This window comes from Octopus bimaculoides, chromosome 3 (assembly GCF_046866305.1).
Source record: "Octopus bimaculoides isolate indiv1 chromosome 3, ASM4686630v1, whole genome shotgun sequence".
NCBI classification, from domain to species: domain Eukaryota; kingdom Metazoa; phylum Mollusca; class Cephalopoda; order Octopoda; family Octopodidae; genus Octopus; species Octopus bimaculoides.
In genome coordinates, this window is record NC_142930.1 from 153064791 (window position 1) to 153086808 (window position 22018).

General features: G+C 37.3%; 1 protein-coding gene across 12 annotated transcripts in view; it reads left to right on the forward strand.

The window, feature by feature from the left end:
• LOC106874382 (uncharacterized) overlaps positions 1-22018 on the forward strand; it is a 194793-nt gene that overhangs the window by 44967 nt on the left and 127808 nt on the right. For 2 of the 12 annotated variants that reach the window (XM_052966047.2, XM_089349814.1), the window contains exon 1: positions 5969-6551. The exons of 8 other annotated variants lie outside the window; for them this stretch is intronic. The gene's annotated coding sequence lies outside the window, so the exon portion shown is untranslated. Of the gene's footprint in view, positions 1-5687; positions 6552-22018 lie in introns of those variants that run through there. 2 more of the 12 variants (XM_089349809.1, XM_089349812.1) reach the window with 2 other exon arrangements.

Below are 22018 nucleotides of genomic sequence, written 5' to 3' on the forward strand. Positions count from 1 at the left end.
CTTCATATTGTGAATAAATTACCTAAATAGATGCTGATAATCTTCCGTTGGGCTAGGAATGTCGATTCCCTCACAATTGTTACATTCAAACATCTTACTCCTTTTCTACATATCTTATATGACCACTTCCCAGATGACACTGTAGTTAGTCTTAACTTTTGTCATGGCTACATTTACTTTAAGAACTCTCGTTTCTAAATGTTTGGAATTCCTTACCCAATTCTTGAATAAATTGATCTTTCAGAACCAGATCATCGACGTACAGGAGTTGCGATGGAAAACCGGTCTTAAATTCCGTTGTTATATTCTCAAGAAAAATTTTAATAAACCGTTGGGTGTTGGGAACCGAGACCTTGTACGCCAAATTCCTCGCTGAACTCATTGTTAATTCTCACCTTACTGGTTGTAGTTCTGTACATGATTTGCGTAGCCTTCACAAGCCGTTCGATTATAGCTAAGTTTCCTTAGCGACAAACCTCTAAAAGGTGTGGCACCCTATCGTAGACTGCCTCCAGGTAACAAATGTTACATATGGTGGATTACCTTTTACTAGCTGTTTCACTAGTGGTACTCGGTTCTGACACAGATCCGAACTACGTTTCATTTACATTAAATTTCTCTTCGTAATCTTTCTGTTATTTTTATAACTGGATTCATCATTTTGATGTCCCAGTAACTGCTTCTTGCTTGACCGTGTGTCTACTTTATGCTTGTAGCAGTTGGTGATCAGACATTAGAAATGGCCACTTCTTGTACTACTTAACTGATTATGCGAGTGACCAGTATGCCCCACTTCAGCAGATATTTATAGCACCTCAGCGACTATCCCTAATGGTCCGACCGCTTTCTCTGCCCTTATCCTCATTGGCTATTTCGACGATAAAACTGCTAATTTCAGTAACTGATCCCTAGTTAAGCTTATTCAGGGTAGTCCCACTTTCTCACATACTCCCTTTGTCCGGCAGTTTCTTGTAATATGGCATTTCTAAGTCTCCCCTTTGCGTCAGTCAAGGCAGTGTGCCGCTATGATTTCATACACACTTTCTCCCAACAACGTTTTAATTTGCACTGACATACTGCTTTGCAATCCGGAACACCACGCCTCTGACATTAACGTTGCAGAACATCGGCAAACCTTTTACTGTCCGCTTCTCTATTTGCTAAGTGTACCCGGCGTCTAGTTTCTCTTATTGTCCCACCCGCATCCTCCTTGTCTCTTAGCTTTGATAGGTCTGTCACACTTTTTACTTTATGCAAAGTTGGAAGTTGTTCCATCTGCTGATCTTGCCTACGGCTCGCTGCAGGTCTTTTGGTCGAGACTATTCATTACCTTCTATGTTACTATTCTGTCTCTTCCGACTTCTCGTTATGCGTCACCTAGTTCGTTGAACCTACGTTTGACCGAAATATTTTTTGAGTTTCCGGATTGACTTTCTTGTGTATCTCTGAGTTTGTGTATCTCTTACTCCAATACCACTAATCGCAAATTGCTGTTGTGTTGGGTTCATTCTTCAATGGGAAAAGACAGTCTTCACAACTATTTGTCTCTCTCTTGGTGACAATGAAAGCGATTTGGCTTGTATGATTCTTGTCTGATTAGTTGGTTTCCTGAAGTTAGTGTTGTAGATGTTTAGGTTATTATTTGTCTCACAGAACTCCGAGAGCCTTGGTTCCGTTTTATTCCATGTACAGTAACCACAGCCTGCATGTACATCAGAGTAGCCATCATGGTATTGCTCACTATGTCCTCTGAAATAAACAGCCATGATGACAATATCTCTCAGCTGGTATTGCGGTAGTCTGAAAGAAGGCCTCATAAAAATGACCCTCTTTTCATTGTCATCAGTTAATCCTAACTGGGGTACACATACCGATCACTGCTGCTGTCGTGTTGCTTATAACTGATCTAACAAGTTGAATTTTTGTTGTGTATTCTGCCTATCTCAAGTATTTTATACATTCTCTGCCAACTATAATGTGTGTGCGTGTGTGGGTATATATATATATATATATATATATATATATACACAAACACGAACGCGCTTATTACCCGTCTTAACATGCAAGCTAACCTATATGCATATTATGTATGTCGTAGTGCATATACTAATATGTAGCTGAGTTTGAATATATAACATACATACCTATGTGTGTGTGTGTGTGTGTGTGCGTGTATGTGTGTGTCGTATATATATATATATATATATCAGAGAGATAAGCAGACCAAATCATAAATACAATGTAATAGATTCCATACTTTCTTTTCGGCTCAAATATATTTTAATGCTCGATACACGCTTATGACTAAAAAGTATAGTCAATTTATGTCTGTTTACACACACACACACACACACATACACGCACACACACGTTCACCTTAGCCAGTCGCCAGTGCAGACACAGGTTTTCCTCCATCCACCATCAAACCAGCCAACTCCAACTAGTTACACACACGCACACTCACATGCACGCACGCACGCACACACACACCAGTTGTATGCTCCATCACTTTCGTATAGTGTTTTTTGCCCTCTGTCTGGTTGCTCGCTGCCAGCTAAAACAGCCCATATCTGTCTTGTCCACCCCAACAAATATTAAACACACACACACACACACACACATAAGGGGCGCTTCGACTGGGACAGACACGCTGATCCCAGGAACCCCGCCGTAATTTTGGCGTCTCGGTGTCTTTCTAAATTGTTTACAAAACAAGCCGTTCATTCAATGCTCTTGTTCTGCTTTCAACCTCTTTCGTTCTGCCCATGTGTTGCATCACACACACACACACACACACACACACACACACACACACACAAACACACACACAAACAACGACTGTGTGTGTGTGTGCTGTGTTTACATACTTGTATACACACAGACAGGCCTACTAAATGGGTGTTCGATGGAAATGATAATCAAATATAATCGTGTCAATATCGATCCTGATGATTCCTGTAATATTTAGATTTTACATAAGTGATACATAACTAGGAAGTTGTGACGTGCATGTTTTTTTCCTTTTTTTTTCTCTTTTTTTCCTCATTTTTCTTCCCTTTTTTTTTCTCTCCCTTCATCCTTTTTTTTTCTTTCTTTCGCAGCATCTTCCTCCTAACTGAAGCGGTTCCAACTGTATTAGATATGACTGTTTGATGTTTAGTTTCAGTGTCTGTTGGTGTACGTTTGTGAATTTGTGTGTGTGTGTGTGTGTGTGTGTGTGTGTGTGTGTGTTGGGGAGTTTGATAATTGTTTGTGTAGTGTGTGGGTGTCTACTTTATGTGTCATTTTGTGTGTGTGTGTATGTATTTTATGTTGAGTGCTATGTATGCATGTTGCGTGTTTGTGTGTATGTATGTATGTATGTATATAAAGCTTGTGTGCCTAATATATATATATGATATAGCTTGTGTGTGTGTATCTATGAATATATATTCTATATGTGTATATTGTGTACGTGTTGTCGGGTGGTATGTGTGTGTTTTAAATACTCATGTCAGTATGTGCGTGGAATTATATAGTGTGTATATAGTGCAAAGGGTGTGTATGTATAAATATATATATGCTGTTTAATAATTATGTCAATATGTGGGAGGGAAGAGGCCGCATGGATTATTTAGTGTGTATGTAATGCAAGAGGTATGTATGTATGTATGTATGTATGTATGTATAAATATATATGCTGTTTAATAATCACGTCAATATATGTTATATACTATATGTATATGTAGCGCGAGTGAAAGATTTGTATATATTTTAATAATCATGTCAATATGTGTGTGTATGTGTGGTGTGCAATGCGTACGTATGTGTATGCAGTTATCTGCATTTGTTGTGTGTATGTGTGTGTGTATATATATATATATATATGATGTAATGTGTATATATACCCGATTATATATGTGCATGCAATAATGTATTAAACGTGTGTGTGTGATGTAATGTGATGTAATATCTATATAAACGTGATATCACAATCTGTATGGTGTGTATGTAATGTCTGCATGTCTGCGATATGGTTTCTGTAATGTAGTATGGTATCTGCTGTATGTGTGTGATGCAGTGTGTATATGATGGTATACTGGTATATGCTACAGGGCTTTCCCTCTCTGCATTGCTCCACTATGTAGTGTGGTGGAAAGCAACAAGCTGTAATATGCTGGCAGACGACATATTTCGACCAGAGAAGTGTCCGAATATCGGCCATTGCAACCGAATGGAAGCTGTCTGCTTTGTCTGGACTGATGCAAGCCTGTCTCGGCATCTTCTTCCCCGTTCCTGGCCAGTTACACACACACGCACCGTTCCCGGCACACACATACATATGTAGTCGATGAATACACGTACATGTACACCTTCACATCATTCTGAGAAGATATAGTATTGACACCGTAGACATACACACACTCTCTCACACATACTCTCTCACACATACTGACATATTTATATACTGACATACTTACACACTGACATATTTACATATAATGAATGAGACATACATCGGGAGGCAATCATTTATCCAGACATATACATGCCCAACATAAGCACACACACACACACACACATATATATATATACACATATATATATATATATGTAATTATGTATGTATGTGTGTGTATGTATACACACACATGATTCAAAAATGCATACTCTCGCCTCCGTGTGTGTGTCTTCTACATAGATAACGATGCATGCATATATGTATGTGTACATACTGTACGTGTGTGTGTGTTGGTATATTTCTCTCTCTCTCTCTCCACACACATACACACACACATGCATATATGCAAATATACACATGTATCTCGGATAAAGATATACCCCGCTCAGATATTGATAACTATTTCACACTTTATTACCGTCACCGGCACCTCTGTTACACAATGAACCATAGGCACAAACTGGTATATATGTATGTGTGTGTATATATCAATTGATTTTTCTAAAAGGCAGCACTCACATTGCATGTACATTAGCAAACAATAATATCACACACACACACATAATATATATATATATCCCAGTAGACATTATATCATCCCAACTACACCTATGGCATTCGGCAAACACCTTTGTGCGCGAGCCTACGAGGGAGCCTCTACATGTTCATTAAACAGGCTAGAAATAGCAGTCAAAAACCTTTGTGCATGAACCAACGAGTGACTGTTTGTGGTCATTGGATTGAACACGTTAGAAACAGCAGTCAAATCTCTCTCTCCCAAATCCACACCATACCCGTCTTAGGGTTTCGAACAGACACATTGGATAATATAGACCTGCATTATCCTAAAATGACAAGTTGGTGCTTTTACTCGACTCTATCTGACCTGGTGCTAAACAACCTTGTAGAGTAATTAATCATTACAGACATTCTGTATGCATTACATGTAATATATATATACGCGCATGTGTATATATATATATATATATATATATATATATATATATATAATGTGTGTGTGTGTGTGTGTGTGTACATACATACATACACATTTATTTAGCGTACACTACACGATTCATTCATCTGTACAAAATTCTCTATACACCTAATGTATAAGTGTTTGTGTATTTATATACACTTATTTATATACCACACACGTATATGCACACAGAGGCGCAAAAAATGTACACCAAATGGAAATAAATATTAAAATTGGTTTGTTCCCAGTGTGTGTGTGTGTGAGAGAGAGAGAGAGAGAGAGAGAGAAAGGAATCCAACATGTATTACTAGCCATCCGGTGCGCCTTGGTGGTGAGTGGGCTGTGTGACGATGACGGCGGTGTGTGTGTGTGTGTGTGTGTGTGCTGCAGAGACTTGTTGGGCAACAAACGGATTGCTATCAGCGGCTCAGCTATAACTATTTAGTTGCAGTAGATATATGTGTACGTATGATATGTACGTGTGCTTGTCTTGCTTCTATGTATGTGTATGATTGTTTGTGTGTGTGTGTGTGTGTGTTGTCTGAGACATATTCAGACGCACGCACTTACTCGCTCAGGCACGCACGGGAGGAGGAGGAGGGGTAGGAGGAGAGAAGGTGACGTGAATAGGAAAGCTAGCTTGTGTATGTATGTATGTGTGTGTGTGTGTGGTATTTATGTGCATATATGAATGTGCGTGCTGGCATGTATGTGTGAGCGTGCGTGCGTGCGTGCGAGCGGGTGTATTTTATATGTGTGTGTGTGTGTGTGTATACACATTCATACTTCGTGATAGAAGGTGAGGATGGGCCCAAAGAAAGAGGGAGGGGGAAAAAGAGAGAGAGAGAGAGAACGACGAGTGCGTGTACGCTCTATGTGTTAGCGTGTGACTTATGAAAGAAAAAAAAGAGAAAGAAAGAAGTAGACGAAGCAGGTTTGGGCGACACCACGAGCTTAAATATCGGATAGAGGACACGCAGTGAAACGCTTCTGTTCGCCATACATACATGCATTACATGTAGGTAGGTGTGCGCAGCGAACCAGGCGCAGCGCCGACCGATTTCTCCCTTTTCTCTCTCTCTCTCTATTTCGTGGAGAAGCCAAATGTTTGTCGTCTTCCACCCGCATCAGGTAAGAACCAAGTATGTATATATGTGTGTGGATGTGGCCGGGTATGTATGTATTTTGAGTGTTGCGATTTTTTGAAGGAGAGAAGACTGACTGTACAGTTTAGCTTAGCTTTGTCAGTTTGGGCCCCTCGGCCCCTCGTCGTTTTACTGTTTGTCATTCGGGTATCCAGTCTCTCTCTGTATGTATGTGTGTATGTATGTATGTACGTGAGAGTGTTATATTGTTTTTTTTTTGTTTTTGGTTTTTTGGGGGTTTTTTTCCACCTATCTTGATCATTATCTTTCGGTTATTTAACCCCGAGCTGCCTACATGTGTTTGTTACCCTGTGTGTGTATATGTGTGGGTACGATTCATGTCGTTATAATTTCCCTAACATTTGACTTAAGTGTATTCTACGTATTTTGTACCTTTTTCTAACTTTTGAGTGTCTTTGTGTGTGTGTATGTGTGTAACCTATCAAACACACATTGCTGTAGAATGACTTTGCATGATTCTACATAGCAGTTTGGTATGTGAATGCAGGCCACATTCCTACATGCTACTTAGGTGTACATGCACGGACACACCCACACGTCGACAAAAGTGTTTTGTGTCTCAACGCCGACATGTATGTTTATATATATGTGTGTGTGTTTAGTTGTGTGTGTGTGTGACTGCTGATGGTTATAGTTAAGGCTTAATGACGACCGACAGACGAGTGTTTTGGTTAACACACACACACACACACACGCACTCACACACGTAAGTATACATATCTATACAAGTTAATATATGTAGGTCTGTCATTGAAACTGCGTTATATATCGCTCCACTGAGTTGGTATTTCTGCACACACATACACACACAACCAACGTGCACACGTAATCGTACACACCTCAGCACCCATATACACCCATACACGTAGACATATGCAGAACATCTATCTTGTACGTTCAGTCTTTCGTGTAAAATAAAAAACTGTCATCCTTCTGTGTCTGTTTATTTCGCTCTTGTTTTTTTTACTCTCTTTCTACATATATCTATCCATTTTCTCTCTCTCTCTCTCTTATATATATATATATATATATATATATATATATATATAAATCCTCTCTTCTTCTGTTCTCTCTTTTCCTCGCTTTCTATCTATTCTGTCTTCCTCTCTTGTTCTATCTATTCTCTCTTTCTTCTTGCTTTCTCTTTCTCTCTCTCTATCTATCTATCATTCTATCTATCACCTCGTACACTATCTACTCGCTGTATCTTTCTCTGTCTTTCATGCAGACACCCATACACGTACATACGTTCAGGCTTCCATACCGAACTATCATTTGTTCTGTAGACCCGCCACCCTCCCCCCCCCCTGGTGCCTGTATCTCCCCGCTCCTCCCCCCACACATGTGTCCTGCTATACATAGGTTTTATCACGTTATATTACCGTTTTTTCTCCCACCTAAGTTTATATTTTTGTTTTTATCCTTTCATTTCGCCTTATATCTTCTCTACCAATAAACACATACTCATATACACACACACACATACGTGTGTGTTTCTTGCCTCTCTCTCCCACCTCCCACATACACACACTCTCCTGCCTTGCGTACAGTCCTTTCCCATATATATATATATATATATATATATATATATATATATATATATATATGAGAGAGAGAGAGTTATCTCTTCTGTCGCAGACGTGTTCATCTCACTCTCCACTCACGTCTCTTGCTTTCCCCACGGGTGCATACATTCATCCGTACATACACAGATGCAAGTATACACACGCCTTTGATTCCTAATTCTTCCTTGCTCTCCCACGCTCTGCCTAATTTACTCTTTCATTTCCCACTCACCACATCTCTTTGTCCGTATCTTTTTGGCTATCACAACTCTCTGACTTGGTGCTCTCTGTCCTTCTCCTACCCTTTTCGCCCCTTCACATTCGCTTTGCCATTTCTCCTTTCCCTCCTCTCGTTCTCTCTCTCTCTCTCTCTCGCTCCTTCCATCCAGTGACAGGGTATGTCTGCTGTAAGATGACAATTTTAGTGTTGGATATCCCTTATCGTCCTTCCCCCATCTTATCGCCAAGGTAGTTAGGAAAACCCATTTCAAAGGACTGAGAATGCTGGTTGAGAAGGAGCAAGCAAAGCCGAAGCAGATGGTGGGGACCTGTTCCTTCTTCTATTTGTTTAAATCATCCAACAATTTGTAGGTGTCTGTCAGTAAAGTTGCTGCGATTAGTGAAGATTCTGACATTTCAGTCTAAGGTTCTCTCAACGGAGTTGTCTAAATTCTTTGAAGAACCGCTTCCTAGCTCATCTATCTATCTATCTGTCTATCTATCTATCTGTCTGTCTGTCTGTCTGTCTATCTATCTATCTATCTATCTATCTATCGCTTTCTATATCTCTTTCTCCATTTTGCCTACCGTATTTTTCTTATCTTTCTGTCTGTCTTTCTCTCCACACACACATTCACCATCACTGCCCCCCCCCCAACTCTGCATGTTTTCTCCTTTTCTCTATCATTCTACTCTCTCTTTCTCTTATCCTGACAACAACTGTAGCTGTTACTGTTTTATTCTTTGTATGCTTGTATGTTCACAAATACACGTCTACATCAAAACACGTGTACACACAATAACGTACTTGTGCCCACCCGTACCCGGGCATTTATGTACGCACATGAACGTACACCTACACACACAACCGCTTTCATACGCACGCAGTTAGATAAACTTAGTCATTCTCTCGACACAATTCACACACACACACACACACTTGTTTACTCAGGCCCGGATTAAGGCCATCTGATGCCCTAAGCCCTCAGTCCAGCAGTAGATTTCCTCTCGACCTTTTCATTGTATAACTAACTTGAGAGCTACTGAATGTGAAATGATAGATAAAAAAAAAATTCTTGGTCAGACCCCACAACAATATTGAAATATAACCAGTTTTTTAAACAAATTTTTATTCAATTACTAAATAGTCTTACGCAATGTAAGCAACAGAAAGTGTTGGGGGGATGCAAATTTCTCAACACTTTCCATTTATTAAAAAAAAAACACACCCTGTTTTTAAGGGAATCTAAGAGCGATTAATCGATGCTGGTGGTAATTTTTTCGGGTGGGGTGCGGAGGTCATTCTACTGAACCATTTCTTTTTATACGAAACAACTTTCTAACCTTGAAATTACATAATTTCATTTCAACATACATAGTTTTAAAAGATTTAAAATGCTGGCTTATAACTTTATTTTATACTTTAAAAAAGTTTTCATCTGCTTTTTTGTTGTTTTTGTTTTTAATTGGGAAAGTCTTCAAAATTAATCTGTTGCTATACTTAACAGAGACAAAGTATCCAGGTTGTCTTTTTGCATAGTTATTCTGCTGGAATTTTCAAATGCTCCAGCTAAGAATGAAAGCTCAACTGTGCGATTTATGCCCCTAATGTTAAAAATTTACGTGAACCATTCTTCTCTTTTGGAAACATTCAAATATTGTCGCCTACAATTGCTATTTAACCAATTTTTGCATATATATATATATATATATATATATATATATATATATATATATATATATATATTAGTTTATATATATATTAATATTATCTCAGTTTTAAAAAACATTTGACAATGTAAATATGTTAATAGTTACCATGGGTAGCAAAAATTACACAAAAAAGAACAGGATATCACACCCGTTTTATAGGTAGAGATACCAAGTTGAAGTGATGCATTTTGAGTAGATATGAATATATATATATATATATAATATATATATATATATATATATATATATATATATATATATATATACACATAGAGAGAGAGAGTAACGTGTTATGTTTATATAGTTAGATACAATATCACATACCTCCTTATTTTTTGTAAATATAAACTAATTAATTTAATGGCAAAGTCAGTAACTTAGGTTGTTACTTGGAGTCATTGACATAGATCAAGCAATCTTAGTTCGAAAAGCTCACCCCAAAATATTGTACATGAACAAAATGACATGCACGTAAGAATGATAGTGTGTGTGTGTATTTCGAATTTTCGAGGTGTGTTTTAACGATCCGTGTTACTACTTGAGTGTTTTACGTAAGCAATGAACAAACTACAGATTACAGCATTTTACAAGCTTACAACATTCAATAGCTACATTGAGACTAACACAGACCTTGATATCCCCCCCTCTCTCTCTCACACACACACTACTAACAGTAACTGCCGTACAACTGTCACTGGCTTCACGGCAGAGGTTCTGTGTGCCAGTTGCCAGAATCCAATTTTGTTGTATTCCCGTGTTTAGAATATATACGTGTTTGTGTGTTTTAGACACAAGGCCAGCAATTCTGAGGGAAGTGGGTATAGTCGATATCATTGATCACAGTACTTGACTGGCATTTTATTTTATCGATCTCCGAGAGGATGGAAGGCAAAGTTGACCTCAGAACATAAAGAGCCGGAACAAATACCGCAAGGCATTGTATCCGAAATAATAATAATAATAATAATAATAATAATGGTTTCAAATTTTGCCACAAGGGCAGCCATTGTGAGAGAGGGGATAGTCGATTATATCGACCCCAGTGTTTCACTGGTACTTAATTTATCAATCCAGAAAGGATGAAAGGCAAAGTCGACCTCGGCGGAATTTGAACTCAGAAACGTAGTGACGGGCGAAATGATAATAATAGATTCAAATTTTGTCACAAGACCAGCAATTTCGGTGGAGCGGGTAAGTCGATTTCTTCGACCTCAATAATCAACTGGTACTTATTTTATCGACCCCGAAAAGATGAAAGCAAAGTCGACCTGGGCGGAACTTGGACGAAATGCATTAAGCGTTTTGCCCGGCTTGCTGACGATCGATCCTAGGCACAAATCCTGAAATTTTGGAGGAAGGGCTACCCGTTTACGTCGACTCTCGTGTTCATTGGTCGGCCCTGAAAAGATGACTGGCGAAGTCGACCTCGACAGCATTTGAACTCAGAACGTAAATATAATAATTATAATAATGTTTACCAGGAAGATCATCATTGTCAGAAGGGTTTTAAGTACTTGATGGCTGAATGAAATTATGGGGACAGCTAAAGTTACAGGTAGTAACCCGAGGAATAAGATCAATCCTGAATCAAGAAGATAATATTCTAGTAGTCTATATGTTTGTTTGTTTTTTTCTCATTTATTGTGGAGCCCCTTGGTTCAGTTGCACATTTGTTTTATGGTAATAAATCAGCCACTGGTGGGGAGAAAGAGGAGAAAAGCACGAAATCACCAGTACTCCACCCCACCCTCCTCCTTTGGAGCCCTAAAACACGTGCTTATTTCACTTAATTGTTAATCCAGGGCTGCATATAACGCATATGCGCACGCGCACGCATAAACACTGTTCGACACAAAAGGCAGAGGAGGCATTTAGACAAACAACTACGGATGTTTCTCGTGACACCCACATAGCTCTACTCACAGGTGTGTACACGTGCGCAGATATATTTGCTAGGATGTTTGCACGTACTCTCTCACACGCATACACACACAGTTAATCTATTCAATTATGTACAAAGCTACACGCACACACACACACACACATACAAACACAAGAGATCATATACATATTTTTCAGTCCAGGCTTGCCTTGCATACTATACTACATATTATGTTCATCCATTCACACGCACTTAATCATACTTACACACACACACACACACACACACACACTCTATCACCTACACAAAAATTTACAAAACCGGAAAGCTGTGCCGGCTTCCAAAGGTATGGCGGCTTCTATCGCCAAGAGTTTAAAGAACGGGTATGTGTGTGTGTGTGTACGTGCGTATACATGCTTGTATGAATGTGTAGGTGGGATTGGTGTTTATGAATGTGATTGCAGGTTTATTTATATAAATCAAAGGCAATGCTTTATTAAGAAACAAAAAAATCCGTTATACTCCACCTTGCCTTTTACTCACCCCTACTCTCCATTAATTAAAATAAAATAATGAATATTAGTTTTTCTCACTTTCACAGATGATGATGCGTCTGGGTAACTTTGATCATAATCAAAGCCTCTCTAATCATGACCATCCCGTTTAAAAAAAAAAAAAATTTTAGGCATAGTATATCTAGAACTACATTAACAATTGTGCTATGACTAATTTTTTTAAATCGGAAGTGTGTGATATATAAGAGATATAACTGCTATTTCCAGCAGGACGAGAAACCCCTTTGCTGAGCCCCAGATCAATCCTGATCGAGCAGTCCTTTGATCAATTGTATTTCTACCGTAACCATTCTGTCGTTTCCTCAGTAAAAGTGTATCCAGGAACACGTTATCCATTGTCTTGACTGCTATTTCTAGCAGATTGAACAACTACTTAGAGGCTCCCTCGGTACTATTTCTAACAGAAGCTATAGTCGTTTCGTACTATAGAATTGGATTGCCCTCCGTTCTGTCGTGTTTTTTTTTTTTTTTTTTTTTGCTCGTAAATTACACGACAAGCTGTTTTTGTAGTTAAGCAACTTTTTAAACATTTGTTGGAGCATGAAGACAACTCTTTATACAGTGAGGAGTTAATAACTTCGACAAAACAGGTCTGCCCACCCAACCTTATTTAGTTTTCAAGCCAGTTGGGAGAATCTTAACGTGGTTCACTTTGCAGTTAGAAATAACAGCCACAACTCCCTCAAAACATATACTAGTCATTAAAAAAGAAACGGATGGGTACATTAGATAAAAAAAAAAAATCAACGATCTTTCGTTATTTGTACATTTAATGGTAGACAACAAAGCGAAACAATACAACTGCTTGACTAAATATTACACGATAAAACCATGGTCCACATTTTGTGGATCCCAAACGGCTTAACGTTACATGCGAACAAAATGGAAAGGACATGCTTGGATTTGAAGACAATCTCTTAACAACTTTCAAGAGTTTGCGTGGCATCATTTTCAGAAGCATGAAGTATGAGCGGTTTTTTTTTATGGAATGAAGACCGGTTTACTGTGTAACGATTCAGCAATTGTCCCCCCCCCCGCCTTTTGTTGTCTGCCTATTATATATACATAATACGTAAGATCACTGGATAAGCTAGTGTCAGTTATACAATATCCGAAAATAAGACACTTGGAAAGCCTCTGACCATAAATCTGCTCTAGAACGTTAACCTGGGCGAACAAGACTTTGTTGTTATCGTTTCTCTTTCCATATTTTGAAAGTGATAGACTGTGAGAACTGTGAGAATGTCACACCGATTCTTTGTGATATTTGTTCTAACTCTTTCTGTTTTAAGTTCAAATTCCATTATATCCTTCTTGGCTGGTAGGCAGGTATGATCTATCATTCAGTTTAAACCACCATCTGACTCCTTGGACTCTTTTAGCAGAGTACACATTGTTGTAAGCATTTAGGTCATGTCTCTGGTTTGAAAATACCTTCTTCTCTTCCTCACATTAATCTCTGAGAATCCTGTAAAGTGTCATTGAGATTGCCTTTCTTCTTGGTTAAAAAATCCTTTTTTTTTTTCGTTATTACTAAGGGTGGGTTTTTACTGAACAGAACAATTGTTTTATTGTTAGATATCTTATGAGTGAATATGTCACAAAGAGATTATAGGAAGTCTGTTGTGTGTTTGTGTGAATGTTAATATGCCACAACTTTACTTGACACTTCCTAAGCAATAGGATATTTCTGTTCCTTGTTCACATTATAACCAGCTTGTCTGTGTTTTCAAAAACCTGTAGAAAAAAATCCCTCATTTAAAAAACAGGTAAGAGTTTGTGACAATATCATATGGGCTTAAAATCTAGACTCCATCCAACCCATGTTTATATGGAAAAAGTAGAAATGAATGACCAAACAAAAGTTTTCTCCAGCTTACCTTTCAACTGCAAACTAAGTGAAAGTTATTGTTATTCATGTAGATGGGAGCATGCAGAAATATCTGGCTTTCCTCATAAGATGTTCAAACATGTCCATTGTTTGAATTGATATCTGTAGTCAATAATAAAACCTTAAGCCCACAGTTGTCAGTAATGCATTGTTGGTTGGCTGGGTCAATAAAGAAGCCTTTAACCCTTTTGCATTTAGATTACTCTGTCAAACATAATGTTTATTCAAATAGTTTTGAATTAATCATGCATTATTTTGCAGTTTTGAGAGCTTGATGATGTGATTGTTATTTTTAGACTGACATTGTAGGATAGGTGTGAGAGACTGGATATGACCGGTGTGAACAAAAAACACGTAGATTATTTGAACTGGATATGGCCAGTTTAAATACCAAAGAATTAAACGGTGCTCTAATCTGCTGGAAAGAGCAACCGTATATCCTGTAAATCACACCCTTCCATCTTAAATAAGAGATAAGGATATTAGATGATGTAGTGCTACACACCCCTAAATAATAGGTGGGTTATAGCTGAGATGCTTGGGCAAATTTGACCTGGGTCTAAATAACAATAGCAAATTATTGGATAAAAATATGTCAGTGTAATGAATTTCATTATTGTTCTTGTCAGAAAGTGAATGTTATCCAAGATAACGTTGAAGGAAACCAAGTCTGCAAATCTGTCAATTTTTAGCTGGATTTATCTTTCTTTGTTGACAAGGATTTGGAAAATCACAGCAATTGCAGTTGTCATCATCATTTTATTTTGCTTGTGAACAATTTTTCCAAATAAGAATTGTAATCTAAAGGGAGCCATGCCAGAACAGGATATTGCTTGTGAGATTAATTGATGTTTGCAAAAGAACAATTTCTTGATTGATGAATTAGGTGTAGTAAATCCTTTAACCCTTTCGTTACCATATTTCTGTTGAAATACACTGCCTGTATTTCAATTAATTTTGGAAATAATGAAAAATTTAGTGAAATAACATTGTCTATATAAGGTTTGGTGTTTGGAACAAATTAACATAGGATTTTGATGGAAGGTTTTAATTCAGATAATTTCATAGCTGGAAGTTTATATAACCCTGGCCAGTTTTAAGCTGGTTGCTATGAAAAGGATTAAAAAGCTGTAAAATTTTTCATGTTGTTATTCATGTATTCCATATTCTTCACCTTCTTCCAATTCTCCCAAATTCCTTTTATTGACAGCGGCTGTATATTGTCTTCCACTTGTACTGCATTGTTGCATATGGACATTAATACTTTTGCACATTGCCTATAAATAACATTGGCAGGTTTGTGCATGTACAAGATTCATAGGATTGTGATATTTGCACAAACCATTGTTTGTTGTAGTATCATGTAGTCAGAGGTAATATTTGTAATATTGAATTTGAAAATGGTGTGGTCAGAGAAATGAGCACACACACACACACACACACACACACACACACACACACACACACACACACACACACACATCCACACACACACACTATTCAGCTTGTTAACATTTTTGGTTTTTAATTACATACACAAATACGAACAAAATGTGTGTCTGTGTGTGTGTAGTATTGAGGTTCTGTCAAGCCTTCCTCCACAACTCATTTACTTTCTTCTCTTCCCTCTATAGTGTACTGATATTTTTGTGTCCACCTCATTCCTTATCTCTAATCATGTCCTACTATTTTCATTCAGTGCACTCCCTATTCTGTCTCATATTCCCGTTGTACCTGAACATCACACCTCTTTCTTCTCTCACTCTTTCTCACTTTTCAGGTGGGAAAGCCATATAGTCACCTCTTCCTCTATCATGGTTTCTTTCTCCAGTCTCTACCCCACTCAGTTGAGGGGGTCTTATCTTGAGGGCACTTGGTGACCTCACCAGTGATGGTGGCATGTAAAAAGCACCCAGCACACACTATAAAGTGATTGGTGTTAGGAAGGGCATCTAGCTGTAGAAGTCATGCCAAAGCGGACAAAGAACCTGGCAGAGCCCTCTGGATCATTTGTTCTTGTTGAACCATCCAACCCATGCCAGTATGAAAAAAGGGATGTTAAATAACGATAATGATATATACATGAAAATACAGAGAAACAAGTGCAGCCAAGTGAATGAAGACCACACTTATATGATTACACACACACACACACACACACACACACACACACACACACTCTTACTCTTCCTGGCCATCATCTGTTATCCACTCCTCGTTATTTCTGAGATCTGAAATCTAACTAGTATCAATGATAAAAATTAAAAAAAATTCAAAGTTGGTTCAATTAATCATCCACCAACTCCACCCTTGAACACACAAGTAGCCTCATACATATTTACATTCATATATACCCTGATACACAAACACACACATGTATGCACACCCAAACAGCATACATAAATATTTAAAAGCTGGTGGAAAATTACATAAAGAAACTAAATAAGCTAAAAATAATCAAACCAACATTCCCCTTCTGTCATGAAAAAAATATTCCCCAATCCACCTACACTATCCTTAAATTCTACAAAAATCTCTCTGTTTTCTTTATGCATCATCAACTCAACTTCCCTCTTGGGTGAAGCTTTTGGTTACTGTGAGACCTTGAACTTTACAATTCCCACAATAAATAATGTATGTAATACATAAATGCTTGTACAGCATGTCTATTTATTACATGACACCTTATCATTCACTAATTATCTCTTTTCAGCTCTTACTGTTTCTTTCTCACTCTCATAATTGTGAGTAGACATGTAGCTCCTACAACAACCACCTGCTCTGCCCTACTCCTTTCCCTCATGCCTTAACCCTTATCTTTCATTAAGCAGTACCCTCCACCTTGAGGTTTCATAATCTTGTGAGCTGCATGGTGACCTCAATAGTGCTAGTGGTACTCAAAAAGCACTCAGTCCATACTGTAAAGTGGTTGGCATGTGCAAGGACACCCAGCCATAGAAACCATGCCAAAGCAGACTATGGAGCACAATGCTACCCTTGCACCCATCTGATCCTGTCAAACTGTCCAACCCATACCAGTATGGAACATGGGCATTAAATGATGATGATGTCAGCATGGTGGAGTGGTTTTAAAGTTTGCTGTGAATTTGTAGTTTCTAGATTCAGTCCAGTAATGCACTTTGCTTTGAACAGCAAACTTGTATTTACTTCAGCCTTATGTGTGAAACAAGGAACATTGAAGCTGCTTGAAAGTTTTATGAATAGATTGTATCTGTACTTCTGTGTTGCTAAGTTTACCTGAAGATTATGCTCGGGTTACAAATGTCTGCTCATGTCATTACCAATTATAATATAATGCAGAGGTAATTCTGTTGATTAAATAGCTTGAACTCTTCTCTATTCAACCAAAGTGACAACCATTTTTTACTTATATGTATTTATATGTATTGAGACATATATTTGTATCTGTGTTGTTATAATCCATATATATTTGTGTGATTCTCACGAGATCATTGTGAGGCACTGAATCTTCCAGTTCCATCTTTACTATATAAATATACCCATTTAAGCTTGTTAATGAAGAGAGATATTACTAGTATTGACTTCTTGTGAGTGAAGAGAGATTTTACTAGTACTGACTTCCACCACTGTTTTCAAGTATCTGTGTTGTATTATTCTGCAATTTTTGTGGATGTTTCACTGATTAGACTTCATTTAGTCTTGTGTTTTACATCATGATTTCAAAAGAGAATAATAATGTAATGAAAGAAGCATGTAGCCCTCTCTGTGAACAAGAAACCAGAACTTATAAGAAAGTTATAGGCCAGTGTTTTGTTGGCAAGAAATTGGGAAGAATGTGGTGTTTGATATGATGCAAACCGTTTTGAAAATAAGCAAAGCTAAAGACAATCTTGGTCTATTTTCTTTGAAATATAATGTTAATGCAAATTCTAAATCATCATCTGTTGGTACCAGGAACTTTATGAGTGTTGTGAAAAATACAAATTTGTTTTAAAAATAGACAAACCATACATGAACCACACCTATTAATATAATACAGAAAAACACGTAAACCACATCTGTTAAAAATACAGAAACCATACATAAAATGTTCTATATGAATCAAATACACACTATGCAACAAATGAAAGAAAACCTGATCAAAGACCTCTTGAAGCAGAACAAAATGCATTATTTCAAATCAGAAATTAGTGCTAAAATATACTGTAAAAAGCACTACAATTATTAATCTAATCAATAACAAACCTGGAGACAAGTTGTTAGTGACCAATGTCATTTATAGATTTGATTGTAAATGTAAAAGTTATTAACTTCATGACTGCAACTGTTATATTGCCCATACACATAATACACTTTCTGCCAGCTCACTATACACTGAAAGCAAGAAGCACCTGCAATGCATGACACTACACAAGACAAAAGTAGACAGGAAAACAGGAGGCTACATGTTTATACTTTACAGAATTTCCTTCAAATTTAGATGGTTAATGATGGCCATGATATATCACAGTGCTTCCATAAACACACAGGCCATATACAACCATCAAGAATGAAAAAAAACATCTAACTGGTGATATAAAAAATCTAACACTTGCAAAAACAAAAATTAAATTCTGGTGGTAATTTCTATACTAATCACATTGGCCCTGCCGACTATAAAGAGGCACCAACACTTACCAACATTTGAAGTAGAGACTATGAAAATTTAGAAATGTTGGCGATGGATTTAGGAACTTTATTGTTCCAAACAAATTCTGAGGAACATACATACAAGTATGATGTAACCTTGATGAAAAAAAGAAAAATATTAAAAATAGACTAGTCATGTTTTTTAATGCAACATATCAAAAGAAACGCTGTTGCCCATATATAAAAAACATGTAATTTATGTATGCATGCATGCATGCATGAATGAATGAATAAATATTGAGCAATAGAGTGGCAGAACTATTAGAACATCAGACAAAAAGCATTTCTGTATTATTCAGTTATGACCTTGTTTGTTCTGAATTCCAATTGCTGTGTTTTCAAATGTCTTGGGTTCAACAGATAAGTACCTGTGAAGCACTAGGGTGAATATGAAGAAAACGATCTAATTGATCACATGTTGATGGATACCACTGATACATTATATACATATACCTTCCAGTCTTCATCAGGTGTCCTGATGAAGGCTGGAAGGTATATCAGCCGAAACGTTGTGTTAACAAGAAACAAGATGAGGACAAATATCCGTCAAATGTAAATAATGTACATAATTCCTCATCTCTTAAATATAGAACTGTGATACCACTGATCTTCAAAAAGTGACACAGGTGAATCTCTTTATCTGTAATAGTGTGTTGCTAAATAAATAAATAATAATGTCCTTATTAACAACTAAGGGTTCATGAAAACATTGGGAATAGTACAGGACAATACAATGTGGGATTATAAGAAAGAGTACATAAAGAAAAGAATAAGTTACATAAATTTCAGCAATAATTCCCCCAAAGACAGAGGCTTCTGAAGGCTACTCATGGAAACTCCACAAAGCTAGTCACCCTGACCACTAATTCAAGTGTCTTCTTCCTATTGTCCCCCTTTAATCATATCTTTTGTGATGGATTCATATTCTCCACATCACGATAAGCTTCCTGTATCCACCAAGTTTATGCTAGGAATAAGAAGTGGATCTGTAGGTTGTGTGTGTGTAGTTGATTCCCTGAATTGTTGGACTCAAAGGTCACTTATCTGCATGCCCAACACGTCCTGCTTATGAAGGTAATTGTGGAGTAATTCATCCTTGGTTTGCACTGCTTATCAACCCTGCTACTGTTGTAATTGGTGTTATTGTGGTTGTTTATTTTTCTGCAACTCATGCTGCTGGAGTTGTGTACTGTTGTTGTTTTTGGTAGTTGTAATGGCAGTGTTTCCAGAGGCCAAAGCGAATGGTGTCAATGGCGGTGGATGAAGTGATAATGCTGATGGTTGTAAAGGTCTAAATTTTGGAATGTGGCTAGTTGATAAAGATGGAAATTTGTCAATATTGTCCATGTTGTTGTTGATTCCATTGTCTGCTTACAGATTCACTTGTTTCAACAGCAACACTGCTTAGTGTTTTTTCTCTTCTGCTCCCTCATAATATCAATGTTACTCTCTTTTCTCTCTCCTCTTCATTCATTGATGTACCTTCTTCCCTTGAAGATTATTTTGAATCTATGATGAAAAATTGAAAGGAAAACAATTTTCCATTTGATGCAAAATTTATATTGGAAAGTCCCCCAAGAAATGGAAACTTTATATCAAAAGGAACTCATCAGCAGTTAGTGGATCACTTACTCTCCACCATTATTCAAAAATCAACAAGAAACAGTGAATTTCAGGGTGAAACATCAGTTTATTTATAAATCTTCTGGAGCTGAAACTAAGCATGGCTTACTAGAATGCCCATCATAATATAATTCTTTCTACTGTAGGCACAAGGCCTAAAATTTGGGTTAGGGAGCTAGTTGATTCCATCAACTCCAGTGTTTCACCTGTACTTTCTTCTATTGATCCTGAGAGAATGAAAGTTGACCTTGGCAGAATATAAATGTAAAGAGCTGGAAAGGAATGTGCTAAGCATTTTGTCCAAAGCACTAATGATTCTGCCCACCTTATAAAAATAACTGGGTATAATTCCAGCAATTTTGAGGGGCTGGTGTTAGTTGATTACATTGCCCCACTGGCGCTTAATTTTATCAAAGCTGGAGAGAGGAAATGCAGGATTTGAGCTCAGAATATATAAAGACTTGGAACAAATAACACCAAGCATGTTGTCCAACATTTTAATGATACTACATTAATAACTGGAATAATTATGATTTTTAACTTAGATACAAGATCAGAAATATGGATGAATGAGGCATGCCAATCTATCACTGATAAAAGCAAAATTGAACCAAATGGGATTTGAACTCAGAATGTAAAAAGTCAGAAAAAATATCACAAGGCATTTTATCCTAACTCTAACTATATTCTATTAGTTCTTTATAGTAATAATTGTTTCTAATTTAGGCATAGGGCCATCAGTTTTGAAAGGGTAATGTAATCAAAACTCTTGACTTCAGTAGGTGACTGGTACTTTATTTTATCAGCCCCGAAAGGATGAAAGACAAAGTTAAGATCAGTGGAATTTGAACTCAGAATGTAAGTGATAGAGCAAATACTGCACCCATTTTGTTGCAATGCTCTAATCATTCTGCCAGATGAACACTCAACTAATAATGATAATAATAGCAAGAATAATATATGTGTATATTTGTGTGTGCATGTGCATATACATGTGTGTGTTGTATATAATACATGTGTATGTATATATGTAGTTATATTTATATATATGTGTGTTTGTCTCTCTTAAGGTGCATGTCGGTATATATGTGTGTGTCTGTATTTATTACCTATATATAGATGTTTATCCTATCTTACACATGGTATATAATGTGTGTATATAATTTAATTTCCTACTCAAATAGATGCATTTATGGATGTGAAAGGTTATTTGTCTGCAACCATTGCCTTCCTAAACCCTACCATGTCACCAGTACCACCCTGGAGCAGACTTCATTCGATAGACAGACAGCA